Below are 6,000 nucleotides of genomic sequence, written 5' to 3'. Positions count from 1 at the left end.
TGACTTCTCCTTTCTGTTGTCAGGGACCCCAGGTGAATGGCAGCGGAGAGTCCCTAGTCCAATGGCCGACCCGCAGCACCTCCGCGGTCCAGGTCTGCATCAAAGCTCCCTGTGGGCACGTCTCTGGTGACTTCGCTACCTGAGTTCTGCTGTTGCTACATGCAGGTTTGAAGAGCAGCCTAATTGCTCATGCCTGGGGTGATGGTCAGATTCTCAGGTTTCCTGCTGTTCATATGTTCTTGTACCTCCCAAAAGATAAGCTAAAGCGACTGGACAGTGGCCAACCTAGTTGATTCAAGGCTCTACACTTCCCAGGCCGGCAACTGATCTTGGAAAGCAAAGCCTGCAGCCTAAAGGCTTGAGAGCTCTTGGGGTGGTGGGGGCGTGTTTTTGCGGTTCTCCAGGGGTGTGTTTCCACACTATCACCTTCACTTCTTTTCCAGCTTTGTCACGCTGTTTCCCCAAGCACATTTTCTCTCGCGTGTGTTTCCATGTCCCAAAAGGACGCGGTCTATCATCATTGTACCCTGGCAGACTGTTAGGGATGCACGAAAGTCACTTACCTGGTCTCGCAGCTTGCTTCGCGGTGGGGGGGAGGCGCTTCACTGCTCCCCCTGAAGTTCAGGCCGGGAGGGGAGGCTTCATGCCTCGCCTGGCCGAAATTCAGGCCGGGGTGGAGGCTTCCCGCCTCGCCCAGCCAAAATTCAGGCCGGGGAGAAGCGCCCCGTCACCCCGGCCGCGAACTTCAAAAGAAAAAGAAAACGCCCCTGTGATAGGCTACGTAACGATTAACGTAGCCTATCACGGCTAGATCTGCAAAGTCAGCCGTGATAGGCTACATTAATCGTCACGTAGCCTATCACGGGTGACTTTGAAAAAAAAAAAAAAAGCGCGTACACAAATGGCGGCCCCCATAGGGAGCCGCCATTCGCGTTCCTTATTTGGTCCCTGTAGTCTACGTAAAGATAGTGCTGCCCTTATTTTCGCCGTAGTCTACGTAAACTTTACGTAGACTACAGCGACCAAATAAGGAACGGGAATGGCAGCTCCCTATGGGGGCCGCCATTTGTGTACGCGCTTTTTTTTTTTCAAAGTCACCCGTGATAGGCTACGTGACGATTAACGTAGCCTATCACGGCTGACTTTGCAAATCTAGCCATGATAGGCTACGTTAATCGTCACATAGACTATCACAGGGGCGTGTTTGTTTTTTTTTACTTTTCTTGTAATGGTGGCGGTGGCGGCAGCCGGTCAAAAGACCGGCTGCCGCCCCCGCCCCTGACGAAGACCTGACGAACTGTTGCCGGGACCCGCTGCTGGGAGGGACATTCGTGAAACGTAAGTCCCATCCTGTGGGGGGGCAGGGGGCGGGGGGGTGCAGAGAATTTCTCCCTGAACAACCTTCGGAGGACCAAATGCGTTGGCGCTCGGCCCCCCAAAGTTTCGGGGAGAAATTCTCCCCCATCCCTACAGACTGTGCTGTTTCCATGGAGCCCTAATCACGTTCTTCTCTTAATGGCTGGGTGGAGCCTTTTTGGAGTGGGTTGGGTCTGCTTACCCTGTCTGTTTTTCCACCTCCTCCTGTTTCCAATCCCCCCCTCCCTCGCCCCCTCTGCCCCGCTGAAGCTTCCCACTCTGGCTAGTCTCCTCCTTGCCTTCCCAGCCCTTTTGTTTTGCTGTAGAGAAGGAGCAAAAAATCAAAGTGCTGTGTCTGGAGCATCCCACACCCCTTTAAACCTTCCTTGTTGCCCCTGAAATGGGGATTTAAAGTGCAACTGTGCATTAATGAAGTGGCAAAAAATCAAAGCGCTGTGTCTGGAGCATCCCACACCCCATTAAACCTTCCTTGTTGCCCCTGAAACGGGGATTTAAAGTGCAACTGTACATTAATGAAGTGGCGAAAAATCAAAGCACTGTGTCTGGAGCATCCCACACCCCTTTAAACCTTCCTTGTTGCCCCTGAAACGGGGATTTAAAGTGCAATTGTGCATTAATGAAGCGGCGAAAAATCAAAGCGTTGTGTCTGGAGCATCCCACACCCCTTTAAACCTTCCTTGTTGCCCTTGAAACGGGGATTTAAAGTGCAATTGTGCATTAATGAAGTGGCGAAAAATCAAAGCGCTGTGTCTGGAGCATCCCACACCCCTTTAAACCTTCCTTGTTGCCCCTGAAACGGGGATTTAAAGTGCAACTGTGCATTAATGAAGTGGTGAAAAATCAAAGCGCTGTGTCTGGAGCATCCCACACCCCTTTAAACCTTCCTTGTTGCCCCTGAAATGAGGATTTAAAGTGCAATTGTGCATTAATGAAGCGGCGAAAAATCAAAGCGCTGTGTCTGGAGCATCCCACACCCCTTTAAACTTTCTTTCTTGGCCCTAAAATGGGTGCTTATGTGTGCATCTTTTCATCTCTGCTTGACTGCTCCCTCCAGGATCATCTCCCCCTCTCCTTCACACAACTTCAGAGTTCCCGCCTCCTCACCATGTTTCCAGGACACCAGAAGGAGAAGCTAATGGAGGAGTATGGGATTTTTAAAAAGGCTTTCCCCTTCTCCCCCCCACCTTTTTCCTTTCCCCTGAAAGTCCAGATGCACCTGCATTTCAGGAGCAAGCCTCATTGAGCACAATGGGAGTTACTTCCGAGTAGGGATGTACAAAAGTGACTTACCTTTTTGCGGATTCTGTTCATGGTGGGGGGGGAGGTGTTCCGTCCCTCCCCCCGGAATCCTCGACTGGGGAGGAGGCGATCCGGTCCTCCCCCCCGGAATCCTCGACGGCTGGCTGTGCTCCGCAGCGGCTCTGCAGAGCAGCCGGCCAGGCCCAGGCCAGGGCCATCCACAGCTGGGTTTCCAGCCACGGAGGACTCTGGGTAACAAACAAACAAAAAAACACGTATGCAAATGGCGGCGGCTACGGCCGCCGCCATTTGCGTTCCTTATTTTTTGCCATCTTAGTCTACGTCAATATTTACGTAGACTAAGACAAAGAAAAGAAAGGGGAACGCAAATAGCTCCCACTACGCTATTTGCGTTCCCCTTTCTTTTCTTTGTCTTAGTCTACGTAAATATTGACGTAGACTAAGACGGCGAAAAATAAGGAATGCAAATGGCGGCGGCCATAGCTGCCGCCATTTGCGTATGCGTTTTTTTTTTTAAACCGAGACGTGATAGGCTACGTAAGTGTTTACGTAACCTATCACGTCTATGGGGGAAAAAAAAGACACAGACTGCAAATGGTGGTGGCGGCAGCCGTTCGGAAGACCAGCCGCCGCCACCGCAGCTGCTGGAGCTGCCGCCATCCAGAACATCCGCCCCAGGTAAGTCTCATCCCGGGGGGGGATCCGCGGGGGGCGGGGGGGTGGCAGGCCGTTCCACCATGGATTTGGGGGGGGGGCGAATGCACGGGCATTCGGCCTCACCAAGATCCGTCGCGGAATTCTCTGACATCCCTACTTCTGAGTAGACACACATATGCTTGTACTGGGAAAGGGGCGTGGGGAGACAACACAAATAGGGAAACTAACCCCCATTTTAACCCAGAGGACCTCATCGACCACAATCGGAGTTACTTCTGACAGGACAGTAATGGGTTTGTTGTGGGAAAGAGAGTGAAACCAGCCCCCATTTCAATGCACAGGATCTCTGTTTGGAAGCTGTGAAGGAGTTACGTCCTAAGGCAATGGACCGAAGCCTCGAGATCACACTTAATTGCATTTAAGGAATTGGGCTTAAAAGTGTGCCATTTCAATTGAGAGGGAATCTCTGTATGTTCTCATGTAGGTATTCAAAGGCAAGCCTCATTTAGCACAGTAGGAGTTACTTCTGAGGAGACACTAATGGGTTTGTTGTGAGAAAAAGAGTAGTAAAGACAAAGACAGAATTCAGCCCCCATTGTAACTCACAGGGTAGCTAGAATGCAGCTGCTAAGTCCTTTCGCCCTCAGGCAATGCATTGGAGCCTCGCTTGGTCACTTAAACGCATTTAAGCAACTGGGCTTTAATGTGTGCCATTTCAATTGAGGGGGAATCTCAGCCTCATCCACCGCAATGGGGGTTACTTCTGAGGAGACACTAATGGGTTAGTTGTGGGAAAGAGACTGAAACCAGCCCCCATTTTAATGCACAGGATCTCTGTTTGGAAGCTGTGAAGGAGTTACGTCTTAAGGCAATGGACTGAAGCCTCGAGATCCCGCTTAATCACATTTCAAGAACCGAGGGCTTTGATATGTGCCATGTCAACTGAGGGGCTTCTCTGTTATTTCTGTGGTCATTGAGAGGGCAAGCCTCATTCAGCACAATGGGAGGAAACACCCCTTGACTGGGGTCATGGGCTATCTTCTAGTGCTTATTTTCAATGATGTTTTAAAAGTGGGTCCCTCGTCATCCTGCTCCAAAACGGCAATGAAACTTCTGGAAAACAGGGAGAGAAAGGGCTGGGTCACTGAGATCAGAGTGACACACACACAAAGGCTGGGCTACACTCCCCATAGGCAGGGCTAGGACAGCGAACCCAGTGCGATTGTGGAAACAGGTCAGTAATGGAGCTGTTGTAAGCTGGAAAAGTTGGACTATAAGCAGTCTCAGAAGAAGCATTTTTTTAGCGATAAAATACGACACTGGGGCTGAATGGCCATGACATCATGGAACCACAGAGTAGGAGTGTACGAAACCCCACTTACCTGGCTCCGCTGGGGTCCGCAGGTGGGGGGAGGCGTTCCGTTCCTCCCCTCGGAATCTTCAACACAGGGGAGGCGATCCGGTCTTCCCTCCCGGAATCCTGCCCGGCTAGCTATGCTCCACAGCCAGTCTGCAGAGCCCCCGGCCAGGCCGACCCGCAGCAGGGCCTCCAGCCACTGCCGGGCTGCTGCGGACGCAAATGGCGTCCTGCATAGGGGACGCCATTTGCATCCCTACACTAACCCATGATAGGCTATGTAAATATTTACATAGCCTATAACGGCTAAAGCGGGAACGCAAATGGCATAGGGGACACCGTTTGTATCCCTGCTTTAGCCGTGATAGGCTACGTAAATATATACATAGCCTATCACAGGCTAACGCCACCACCGCCATTTCCAAGTTAAAAAAAAAAAAAGTGGTAGTCTATGTAAAGATTTACGTAGCCTATCACGGCTAGATTTTATAAAAAATACCGTGATAGGCTACGTAAAAGTTTACGTAGCCTATCATGGCTGAGTTAAAAAAAAAAACACCGCGCGTACGCAAATAGCGTTCCCCTTATTTTCACCGTAGTCTATGTAAATGTTTACGTAGACTACACGTGCCAAAATAAGGAACGCAAATGGCGGCACCCATGGGCTCCACCATTTGCGTACGCGCGGTTGTTTTTTTTTTTTTTCACTCAGCCGTGATAGGCTACGTAAACATTAAGGATGGATGAAAGTCCCTTACCTGGTCCCACAGCTGTTTTCGGTGGGGGGGGGGAGGCGCTCCGTTTCTCCCCCCAAATTCTTGGTGGGTGGGGAGGTGCCCCGCACCTCCTGGCCGAAATTCAGGCCGGGGGGTGGCACCCCATCCCTCCCCGCCGAAATTCTGGCCGCAGGGGAGTGTCCCGCCTCTCCGGCCATGAAAGAAAAAAGTTATGTAAAAAAAAAAAATGTGATAGGCTACGTAACAATTTACGTAGCCTATCACGGCTAGATTTTCAAAGTCAGCCATGATAGGCTACGTAAATCTTTACGTAGCCTATCACGGCTGACTTTGAAAAAAAAAAAGGGCATACGCAAATGGCGGCGCCCATGGGCACAGCCATTTGCGTTCCTTATTTGGGCACGGGTAATCTATGTAAAGATTTATGTAGACTACGGCGAAAATAACGCTTTTTTTTTTTTTACTTTACTGGGAAATGGCGGCGGTGGCAGACCGGCCCCTGCTGCCGCCGCCACCGCAATGCCGCCGCAACACCGCCGGGACCCGCCGCCGAGAGAGACATTCACACGAGGTGAGTCCCATCCCGGGGGGGGGGGCAGGGGGGTGTCAGAG

Source organism: Heloderma suspectum, chromosome 7 (genome assembly GCF_057233095.1).
Source record: "Heloderma suspectum isolate Gila_16-S chromosome 7, 16-S_ref, whole genome shotgun sequence".
NCBI classification, from domain to species: Eukaryota; Metazoa; Chordata; class Lepidosauria; order Squamata; family Helodermatidae; genus Heloderma; species Heloderma suspectum.
The sequence above is the reverse complement of the archived record's forward strand: the minus strand, read 5'-3'. Positions refer to the sequence as shown.